This window comes from Oryctolagus cuniculus, chromosome 4, assembly GCF_964237555.1.
Source record: "Oryctolagus cuniculus chromosome 4, mOryCun1.1, whole genome shotgun sequence".
Taxonomy (NCBI): Eukaryota; Metazoa; Chordata; class Mammalia; order Lagomorpha; family Leporidae; genus Oryctolagus; species Oryctolagus cuniculus.
This window is the reverse complement of record NC_091435.1, coordinates 78290837-78302583: the sequence shown is the minus strand read 5'-3', so window position 1 is coordinate 78302583 and position 11747 is coordinate 78290837. Positions and strand designations below refer to the sequence as shown.

At 45.7% G+C, this 11747-nt stretch overlaps 1 long non-coding RNA gene across 1 annotated transcript; it reads left to right on the top strand.

Annotated features, from left to right (window-relative positions):
• The first annotated feature begins 352 nt into the window (after window positions 1-352).
• LOC103350539 (uncharacterized) lies at window positions 353-9950 on the top strand. The gene is made up of 3 exons (XR_518504.4): window positions 353-505; window positions 7750-8027; window positions 8967-9950. It is a non-coding gene; the product is annotated as an uncharacterized lncRNA (long non-coding RNA).
• Window positions 9951-11747: the final 1797 nt, after the last annotated feature.

The window sequence follows — 11747 nt, the reverse complement described above, 5'->3', positions numbered from 1 at the left end:
ATGTCTCTGAAAATAATCATCTCATCAAATCTATTAATCCCTGACTCCCCAGCTCCATAAGTACTAGCTAGCTGATCCGGTCCTGCTTTCTTGAATTGCAGGAATATATTCTTTTACCCTTTTCTATAAGACCCTCCAAGTAGCTGAAAGCAGATATTATAAATTTCCCTACGGTCTCTCCTCTCAGCTAAATATTATCAGTGCCATCAGCTCTTCCTCTAGGCCTCCCAATCAGTTCTCCCGCCAGCACCTTCTCCCTGAGCCGGTCAACATAACTCGGGAGCAGAGAGGGCTCGCGGTGCAAGCAGAGCAGAACCGGCGGCGGTGACATCACTTCCGCTCATGAGTCAGCGCTCAGACTAGCCTTTAAAGAGATGCAAGAGGCTGACTGACCACCACTTTGTTTTGGCATGTCACGTCAGATCGCTGCCCCCTTCCCCCTTCTGGTTCCTGTGTCAGGATTTGGGGCCAGTGCCCAGCCAATCCAGAGTCCTCAGACTTCCAGGTATGTCATCAAGCCAAGGGTGGAGACGCTGCGCAGCGATGGCGAGCGCGGGGTGAAATGCTGGCAGGAGGCTGCGCACAACGAAAAAGAGCAGTTCCTCGTGCTTGGCGAGGAGGAAGTTGCTGGTAACCTCAGAAAGCTGATTTGCGCGGGGGGGGGGGGGGGGGGCTGCTTCCTCCAGGGCCTCATTCCCGGATGTTCTCTGATCTGAGCAGGCCAAGGCTGCAAGGAAAAGCAGCAGGAGGGAGAGTGGCGGCTACAGATGGCTGTTGCGGGGGTGAGGGGTGGGGGTGAGGTGCAGGTACTTTCTGGATGCCCTCGCCGGCCTTTGCCTGAGAGATTGTGCCCCTGGGGACTGCGTGGTCGGGATCCATTCTGGATGGCAAAGCCAGAGACCTGCAAGCACAGGCAAACATCCAAATACTGGATGCTCCACTTTCAGCTATGTGTTCTTTGCTCTCTACAAATGGTCTCCATGACCAATGGCCGAGACGCAGTCTGAAAGAGTTCTAGGCAGTAGTGTTGGGTGATTCTAATAGAGGCTAATATAGTTTCCACGGATAAGTACAGCAGCATTTTTTATTGAGATGCTATTTAGTGTTCTTTTTTTTTTAATGACCTTTCTTGATACAGACAGGGAGAACATCCAAAGTCAGAGTTTTCTAGACTTCTGTGTGAGCCCATGGAGGAAAGGGTGCAGGTGGCCTAGAAGGTGAAGGGAGAGCGAGCGAGCAGTGAGCGAGCAAGCCATAGAGTGCTTGTGAGGTAAGAAGGGAGGCAGGAGAGAGGCATCTGGCTCCTCTGAGCAGGGAGCACTCAGGCACCCCTCCCTCCCTGCTCCCAGCAAGAAGACAATCTCAGGAATGACGGCTCAGGCCTAGAGAGCCAGTGCCTGCAGCTCAGGGGCCTGGACCCATGGACATTCTCATTCCCCACTGTGGCCGGGGACAGGGAGCTGCCACACTTCCCAGACCACCCGGCATCAGAGAGTGAGGGGGCCACAGGTAACCAGGACAGGCTAGGCACTTGGGGCCCTTTCCTCATTGACCAGGCACCAGGTGGACGTCTTGATATCTGGCTGGGCTGCAGGACAGGAAGGGGATCCCTGCATGACCAAAATGGAATGGAGGCTCCATGTAAGGGTTAGGATGAACGCAAAGGAAATGAGGAAAGCGGGCTCTCTTACATGCTGGGCTGCATGGCCAGAAATGCAGACCTGAGACAGTATAATCCATGCAAGGGGAACCGGGATGTGAGTGTAAACTGAGCTGCAGGATTGTTCTGAGTTCAGGAGTGTGACACAGCTCAGGGCAGGGCCATCCTCTTATTCTAAGGCCCATTGCACAACTTCTAATGAAGCAGGGTCTGCAGCCACAGTCCCCAGGGCCTGACTCTCCCCTTTGAGCAGAGCCCTGAGGGGTGCATAGTTCCCTGACCACCTGAGAAAGAGCATCCTACAGTTGCAATGAATTTCTTCCACCACCATTGAGGTAGCCGTAGCGTATTTTGAGACCGCTTCCTCCTTAAAGCATAAGCACACGCTCACTGGTAAAAAGAATAAAAAGACAAAGTGCAGACTGCGAAGAAGACATTTGTAAAACATACGAAGCGGGGCCTGCATTGTTGTATAACGGGTTAAGCCACCGTGTGCAGTACCGGCATCCCTTATAGAATCTGGTCTAAGTCCCAGCTGCTCCACTTTCAATCCAGCTCCCTGCTAATGCTCCTGGGAAAGCAGCGGAAGATGGAGCAAGTCCTTGGGCCCCTGCACCCACGTGGGAGACCTGGATGAAGCTCCTGGCTCCTGGCCTCAGCCTGGCCCAGCCCTGGCCATTCCGTCCATTTGGGAAGTGAACCAGTGGATGGGAGACTTCTCTCTCTGCCTCTATGTCTCCCTCTCTGTAACTCTGCCTTTCAAATTAATAAACACATCTTTTAAAAATTAATAAAAAAAAAAAACAAGGACTGGTATCCAAAATATACAAAGAACTCAAAACTCAAAGAAAACACACACCTGATTTTAAAAGGGGGTAAAAGATCCGAACATATAGCTCACCATAGGGGAACAGGTGGCAAATGACATGAAAAAATGATCAGCCTCATTTGTCATCAGAGAATGGTAAACTAAAACAACAATGAGATACCACGACACATCCCTTGGAATGGTTAAAACCCAAAAACCTATACCACATGTGGGGCACCAGCAGTTCTCATTCTTTGCTGGTAAGAATGCAAAATAAAATGATAAAACCAGTTGGGAGGAGAGGTTAGCAGTTTCTTGCAAAACTAAACACACTCTTACTTTAGAATCTGACAACCATGCTTCTGTGTATATTTATCCAATTTGGTTGAAAACTCAATAAAACTGTATATATTTATAATAGTTATACATTTTTTTAAAAAAAAGGTTTGTTATTTGTTTGAAAGACAGAGTGAGAGAGAGCAAGCGAGAGAGAGAGAGAGAGAGAGAGAGAGATGTTCTATCATCCTCTGGTTCATTCCCCAAATGGCCACAATAGCCAGGTCTGGGCCAGGCTGAATCCAGGAGCCAGGAACTCTATCCATGTCTCCCAAGTGTGACAAGGAGTCCAAGTATGAGGTCATCTTCCGCTGCTTTCACAAGCACTTTAGCGGGGAGCTGGATGGGAAGTAGCTGGGACGGAAACCTGCACTCTGATAAGGGACGCTGGCATCACAGGCAGAACACCAGCCCCGGCAGCCATATTTATAATCACCAAAAACTTGGAGCAACAAAGATGCTCTTCAAGGAGTGAACAGGCAGGCATGTCGTGGTGCATCCACACAACAGAATGACATTCAGTGAGGAAAGGAAAGCGTAAAAAGACATGGAGGAAACCAAGAGGCACATTGTGCCGAGAAGCCAATGTGGAAAGACTACATACGGTATGATTTCAATGACATGGCCTTCTGGAAAAGGCAGAACGGTGCACACAGTAAAACGATCAGTGGTTGCCCCGGTACTGAGGGAGGTGACAGGTGTGTAGAGGTGGACCTTGAGAGATTCTCAGGTTGTGAAATTATCCTGTGTGCTGCTCTTAGGGTGGACACGTGACATCAGACATTTGACAAAACTCACAGAACTGTACAACACAGAGAGATCTCAATATAAAGTATAGGATTTTGTAAAAATATATCAATAGTAATTCATTAATTGTAACACATAGAGCCCACCAATGCAAGATGGTTATAACAGGGGGAACTGCTGAGTAGAGAGTAGATGGGACTTCTCTGTAGCATCTGCCCAAGTTTTTTGGAAATCTAAGACTGTTCTAAAAATAAAGTTCATTAACAAAAAAAAAAAACAAATACACAGATACTAACCACATGCCCTGATTCCTGGCAAAGCGACTAAATTAATGATGTGACATTTTAGAGGGCTTCTAAACTGTGGGAAAGAAAATCATTCTGAATTTCACAGTCCCAAGATTCACTTCCCCCTGGTGCACACTTGTAATCAAATGCCACACCTACGGTGGTACTGAGAACAAACTCCAGTTTCGTATTTCTGCTCTCTGTTTTGACATTTTCTGCATCTTTTTGGTGCAGAACCATAGATTTTTACAGCAATTCCTTAGGTACATGATGGGATCCTTCCCCCCAGTTGCATTCTTAGGCCCAACTCAAGTTGTAAAAAAACTTTTCAGTTCCAGGTTTCTGGGGGAACATTCTTAGAAATGTATTGGGTTTCTCGCTCTTTGCTGGGGGCTATAATCTTAAAAGCAAATTTTATGAAGTTGAACATAGGAGATGGAGCCTTTTCTTGATGCAATCCACATGTTCTAGCTGCAGTATTCATGTTGCATGCTGCTGCGTCACTGAGGTCAGAGGGACCCTCATTCTCACAATCTCCACACCCTACTCTCTCCCCAGGCTGGCTCTTTCTGTCTCCCAGCTACCTTGTGGTATCTTCTTTTATTCACTTTCTCATGATGCAAATTCGCACTCATCACTCAGGCGTACTTAGAAAGGGGTGATATATATATATATATATTTAGATTTATTTTATTTATTTGAAAGACGGAGTTACAGAGAGACATACAGACAGAGAGAAGTCTTCCATCCACTGGTTCACTTCCCAGATGGCTGCAACAGCCAGAGCTACACTGATCTGAAGCCAGGAGCCAGGAGCTTCTTCCAGGTCTCCCACATAGGTGCAGGGGCCCAAGGACTTGGGCCATCTTCTACTGCTTTCCCAGGCCATAGCAGAGAGCTGGATTGAAAGAGGAGCAGCCAGGACTAGAACCGGCGCCCATATGCGATGCCAGCGCTTCAGGTCAGGGCTTTAACCCATTGTGCCACAACACCGGCCCATATATTGTTTCTTGTGTTTGATCAAATCTGTAAGTGGAAACCAGACCCAGAGACATGTCTGCCTTGATGTTCTCAAGGCAGGATTTACAGGATTCTATCAAGCGCATAGCAAAATACTCTGCCTGCTCTTTCAAAATTGAAATGGTGTTTTAGTAAAACATACCTGAACTGCAGCAGCAAATCCACTTATTTGGATTACAGACTGTAGTCACTCATATTAACAAGTAGATGGAGGGGAAACGTTGTCAAAAGGGTAGGCATCAAAGTCAGGAGTCTCTTGGAGGAGCGTGGCATGAGGGCCGTCACTACTGGACAGGCTGCAGGGGCTGGTGGTGAACCAGTGGATGGAAGACCTTTCTATCTTTCTCTGTCTCTCTGTAACTCTGCCTTTTAGATAAATAAATAAGTCTTTAAAAAAAAAAAAAAAAGGAAAGGAAAGAAAGAAAGAAAAGAAAAACCTCCCCAGGCCCTGTGTCTCAGGGTTAAGCCTCTCCAGGAGATAAAAGACTTCATATTTTAAATGGTCACGGCATCTGCGTTCTCATTCGTGAACAGCACAACAGAGAACCTCCTGGGTGATGGGTAGGCTAAACAACCTTTAGCTCTCCCTCCAATTTAATAATTCTACACGCTAGCCATTCGGTGGGGTTTACAATACAGTCTTACCATACCAGGACTTCTTCCGATGGTTTGAACACAAGACGACCTACTATTTAACAAAGAATAAAACTCTTTCCAAGACACATGAAGTACATAGAACTACATGTTTAAAAAGGGATGCTAATCAATTACCAGCACCCATGATGTCCCTTTTCAGACCTCAAAATAAGTATCAGATTCCAAGCGTGTTATCCTTTCACTCTTTAGTGGTACCTGGGAATGTGAAACATAAATTCCGAAGACCGAGACTGAATCCCAAGCGGACCATTTGCATGAGGGCACACGTATTCTGAGAAACTGTCATTTCTTCCACCAAGCATTTGCCATTTCCTTTATAACCTCAGTTAGAAGAAATAAAATGAGGCACTATTCTATATTTACAAGTTGCTTGAAGAGTTTTTATGTTTCTTTTTTCCCTATTCGTGCAGAGGAAGGGAGGTCATACATAACAAAACTAACACATTTTAACAAACGGTAGCATAGTTCAGATTTAGGGAAGCTCGGTGATCTGTGAAAGCACCTTTTTATGCAAAATATTTATGTAAGAGTATAAATAAGATGTGCACTGCAAAGTAAAATAAAATAGATCGTGGCATATAGAACACAGCCCATATAACTAAGCCTGTTAACTAATAAATGTTGAACTTTTTTAAAGCTTCCATTCCCCAACACGGTGTGAGAAAAGTCATTGTACTCTCAAAGACTCCCTGTGACATCTTTGCAACCAAGAGCATTGCTCCTAAGACTTCTGTGAACCCTTGAAATGGTCATTTAGCCAGCTGGATTGAGGGCTCCAGTTGCTGGTGCAGAACCAGAGGCGTCATTTTTGCAACTTCCTACTATTTCCTTCACACATCTTTATCTGAAAGATTCTAAATTTCCACCAGCAAACCAAGGCATTGCAACTTGAAATAAATTTTCTGGAACAACAAGGTTTCTCTCCTGCTACCCTTCAATGAGGTCTGTTAGAGATGGCTTCTTTTCAAAAGTGCCTTAATTTGAGTTTTGCTGACATTGCACTGGTGGGCTATAGTTTTCGTGCGAGCTGGCGTTCTGAAGAACAGCCATTTATAAACCAGGTTGTTCCCTCTGTATCATGGGCTGGAGACAAAGTATTGCATCTGGACAATATAAGAGGTTGGTATGAGTTGCATATTCACTGTGCATGGCCTATTTGCATACAAACAAGAGAGATTATTTTTACAAGAGGTTTTCTGTGTTGTTGTTTTGGTCCCTCGGGATGACTGTGGTCAGGACGAAAGGCCCAGGCCATTTTCATACCTGGGATGTCACCGATTTGTGTTGATGTCGCTGTCGCTCCCCTTTCTCCCTTACCAGGCACTTCCCAGGCATGGGCGGCTGGGGTTGGGGTGGCGTGGTCACCTCGTGTCTGCACTGTTATGAAAGCATCCTACGTGCTGCCTCTCTTTGTCTTGCGCTGCGAACAGCCTGATAATTTAAAGATCCACCGCTCTTTCCTCATGAACTAGTGGTCACACTTAGCAAGGCTCACAAGGCCCTTTTCAACCTGAATCCAATTTTCCTCTTCTTTTTCAATCTCCCAGCTCACGCAACTTATACCGAGGTCACACGTGAACTGTCTGCACTTCCCTGCTCCCCTGCCTCCAGACCCCTTATGTCTTCCCAAGCTGTTCCCTCTGCCCGGAAGGCCTGTCCCGCCACCGTCCTGTGCAATGCAGACCACTCCCACCACTCTTCCCTCTTCTGTTCACCGGGTCTCTGTCTTCCCCACTCCAAAATCACATAGCTTATTCTTCTGTTCCACAGTCTCCTCATCGCATTTCTGGTCCTTAGCGTAGTAACAGATGCAGAATAGGGGTTCAATAAATCCCCATTTATGACGGCTAATAACTGTTAACTGATTGCTATCAGCTAGGCAGTCTACTAACACTCTAAGGCATTCTCAGGACTTCGAAGGCCTTTGTTTATTTAATCTTCACAATAATCTAAAAACTTTTACAGATGGAGGAAATTGAGTTTCAGAGAGGTTAGGCCACTTGCCCAGAGTCACACAGCTAGTGATATCGGGTTGTTAGCAGGATACAGAGTTGAATCCGTTTTAAATTTTAGATGATAATACTGTGATTAGATTGTCAGACAGAAGTCAGAGTACTCTTTTAGGGCTGAATGTTGAATAGTTTGGCATTTTCTGAGTCTGTCCACTCTGACCGTGCAAACTTGAGTGAGTTACTAACCCTTTCTGAACCTCAGTGTCTTGATTTTTTCAACAGAGAGAACAATACCTAACCTGTGCGGTTGCTATGAGGATCCATGGACGACACCCAGAGAAAGTAGACAGCCCTGTCCCTGGGCATCACCGTAACCACTTGTTCCATCCTGCTCTGAGCCATGACTTGATAGACCATCACTCGCCCACTTGACCTTTAACTTTCTGAAAGTTTGGGACTATTCAACCTTCCAATAGATGCCACCCCACCACCCCACCCCAACCCCCAGCATCCACTAACTCTTAACAAGCCAGAGAATTCTTCTGGAAGCAGAATCTTGGGTAAGCTCCTGGAAGGACACATGACCGTTTCTCCTTCTTGCTATCTAAACTCTCCATTTCCATCCAGTTTTCACCTTCTCCTTTGCTCCCGAGCTCCTGCCTGTCTCCCTGGCCCCTTCCTTTGAACCCCTGGGCAGAGGTGGATGGGCAGGGTCCAGACTTCCAGGCCACATTTGCTTCTGATGTGCAGCTCCACCTGCCTGCTCTGTTGATTGCTCCTTCCCAGCTACGGCTGCCTTGCTTTGTAGATCAAGGCTCTCAGGCTCCAATGGCTGCAGGGTTCGAGTAGGTCCTATAAATCAGTGTAGTAGGCCCCATGGGAAGAGGAGAGCTGCTACCCCACTTGAAGTTGGGTGGTCTCTGCCAAATTTGCCAGGTGTTCCTATGTGGGAAAGTGGGCTCCCTGTTACCAAACACCCAGAAGAGCTGGAAACCCAACTAATTATGAGTGTGCCATTTTTGACTATGCTCTGTCCAGCAGCAATGTTTAGTCCAGCAGAGTTTAGTTTTCTCTGCCCCAGATGGGCTCCCTGGCTCTCGCCTGTATTGTTTAGTTGGTTGCCTGGATTTGTTTTAGAGCCTGACCCAATACAGCTCTCTGCAAGCACAAATCTTTCCATCCATGCATCTTTCTTGCTGCTAGAAATGATCTTTCCCTCCCTGATCTCCCACCATAGGGAGTGTGTGTGTGCAGGGCTTGAGCCTGCAGTCGCATTGGCGTTTGGAATCCTGGTCCTGTTCCCAGCAGTGTGGCAGGGCAAGGCTTGGTTTTCACGTGTGGAAAACCAGGGATAGTAGTAACAGCCCCTGTCCCCTGCAGTGCTGAGGATTAAATGGGGTTGTAGGAGGGGGCTTCAAAAAGTTTGGAGAAAATGGAATTAAACAGTGTTCATTTGGGGGAAAAGTTTTGAAATTCATGTATCTTTTTTTTTTTTTCAGAATACACATTTTCCATGAACTTTTTGATGAGCCCTTGTATAGACTGTAACATGCCGCAGTTTCTGCTGGGTGTTGAGAAACGTTAACTCCGGTGGGCCTCTTCCCTCTGCTGGTTTCTAAGCAGCATCTATCTGACTCATCTTCATGTTCCCAATACTAAACAAAACTTTATTGCACAAATTAATAAGCAGATAGTCCCACCCCACCCTCTCCGTTCTAGCTCTGAGTCATTACAGCCCGGGCACCGATTTAATATATTCCTAAACCACTTCACTCACCACGATCTCACTCTCCCCTGAGCCTCTGCTTGCCAACAGAGGTCAGAGGCAAAACCGGTGGCCTGGGCCAGCCAGTCCCCTCCAGACACAGAGCCGTGATGGAGAAGTCAGGAGATCTCATGGGCAAGGTCACCTTTCTCAGGTCTCTCGAAAGCCAAGATGCTGCTGATCCTAGATCACATGCCCAACACGGGACAACAAGGTGGTGACAGGAGCACGCCCTGGACCAGGACCTGAGTGTCATGAGTGTCATGTCTGAGGGTCACGCAGCTTCCACCGCTCGTGTGTTCTGGGGCCAGACACAAACCACAAGCCTGTATCACTTGGTCCTCTGAGGACTGCTGTGGCTACTCCTGGTTTAGAGGCTGTGCCTCGCCGCTAGATTCCTTTTCAACTGGATTTCATTCTGCTTAGAGCACTCTAAATTCACTGTCCACTGAGCAACTGCTGTCAAAGAACCCCAGTCCCACCATCTTGCTAATCTAGGGGTACCACTAGGCTTATTTTTGCCACATTTACTTGCTGTCTTGTTCCTATGCATTATTTTCTTTATAATCCCTCAGCTTTTTATTATCTCTTATCATTAAAGAGTTATTATGAATTTCATGTTTAAATTTACTTAAGCATCCAAATTAAAGTTTAGCTTGATTCTTACTATACAAAATAATTGTGTGGGACCGGTGCTGTGGCATAGCAGGTAAAGCTGCCACCTGCAGCGCCAGCATCCCATATAAGTGCTGGTTCTAGTCCCAGCTGCTCTACTTCCCATCCAGCTCTCTGCTATGGCCAGGGAAAGCAGTAGAAGATGGCCCAAGTCCTTGGGCTCCTGCACCTGTGTGGGAGACCCGGAAGAAGCCCCTGGCTCCTGGCTTGGGATCAGCGCAGTTCCAGCCATTGTGGCCAATTGGGGAGTGAACCAGCGGATGAAAGACCTTCCTCTCTCTCTCTCTCTCTCTCTCTCTCTCTCTCTCTCTCTCCGTGTAATTCTGACTTTCAAATAAATAAATAAATCTTTTAAAAAATAAAATAATTGTGCAATAAACATTTTTGTTCAGTAACATGTTTCTACAATTTTTATTGTTTAATTGACCAGATCCCTAGAGGTGAAATCATTAGCGCAAAATATGTAAGTGCTTTTATGATAAGCAAAACAGCAATTTGTGTAACTTCTAGAATGAGGAGTGCAAATTTGTTAGCTGCCCATGATGACTGATAAGCAAAAAAAAAAAAAAAAAAAAAAAAACACGTCTTTTAAGTTAAAAGCAAACATAAGATAATTAAAGTCCAAAAGGCTAAAAAGCAAGGTTTACTCAACCAACTCCCTGAATCTACCAACTATAGGATAGGATTCCATTTTAATGCTTTTGGCATCCTACTTCACGTAAAATGATTTTAGGTGGCTTTGTCGTTTGGCTCCCTCTTATTCTATGTATCTGGCTGCCCTCCTCTTATCTGTAGTTGGGAGATCTAGCATAGCAACTTCTAGGTGACAGGTAAGATAACATTTGCTAGAACTCAATCAGAAAAGGCAGAGCTAAAGAAATCTAGGACAATTAAAAATAGAGGAAATACACGATTTAAAGGAAGGAATGTGGGTCCTGAAGTATTTGGTTTCGGTGGGGCTTTGCATCCATTGTACAATTCTTGCCACGCTCGCAGCACTGGGAGGTGCTGATGGCCTCCTGTTCACAGTGGAAGGCGCTGAGGCGTGGGGAGTTGGGTCCCTTTGTAAAGTGATACTGGAATCAGCACAGAACTACTTGTTAACTACTATAATTTGGCAGCAGCCCAACTGCCTCAACCCCCGGCATGTGTCTCAGACACAGACAAATGGAAACCAGCTACCTCTGTGCTCTGTGCTCATGGGGAAACTTACACACTTCCTTGTAATACAAAATCACCATGTTTGAGACAGTTACCACTACACTGAGCTTCCTGAAGACAGAAATCATGTTTACTCATTTTGGGTGTGCTTCTAATATGTAGCACAGTGCCTAGAACAAAATGAAACTGAAAAAACTAAGAACATAGAGAAACAGGTGGTGTCCAGAAAGGGAGCCTGCTTGCACAGGCTCAACAGTTTTAAGACTCTTGATACACATTCGTGAATTGCGTCCAGGAAGGTTATACCCACTCCCACTCCCACACTCAGCAGTAGATAAAAGTATCTCTCACTGTACTCTCAGTACCATTGTAACCTCTACTAACCCCCACGAAATGCATGACATGTTCATTTGATAAATGAAAATATCTTGCTGGTGTTCAAACTGGCATTTTTTTAATATTGAGTGGATGAAAATTTTGGCTTTTTTTTTGTACTTACTAAAAATTTTTATTTTGAAATAATTACAGATGAAAGACACTTGAAAAAAACTGTGTAGGAAAGTCTTGTGTATCCTTCACCCAGTCTTCCCCGGTGGTGATGCCATCTTGCATAACTGTTGTATTGTATCAGCTCCAAGAAAAGGACCTGATATAATTCACATCCACTCAGTGTGTACAT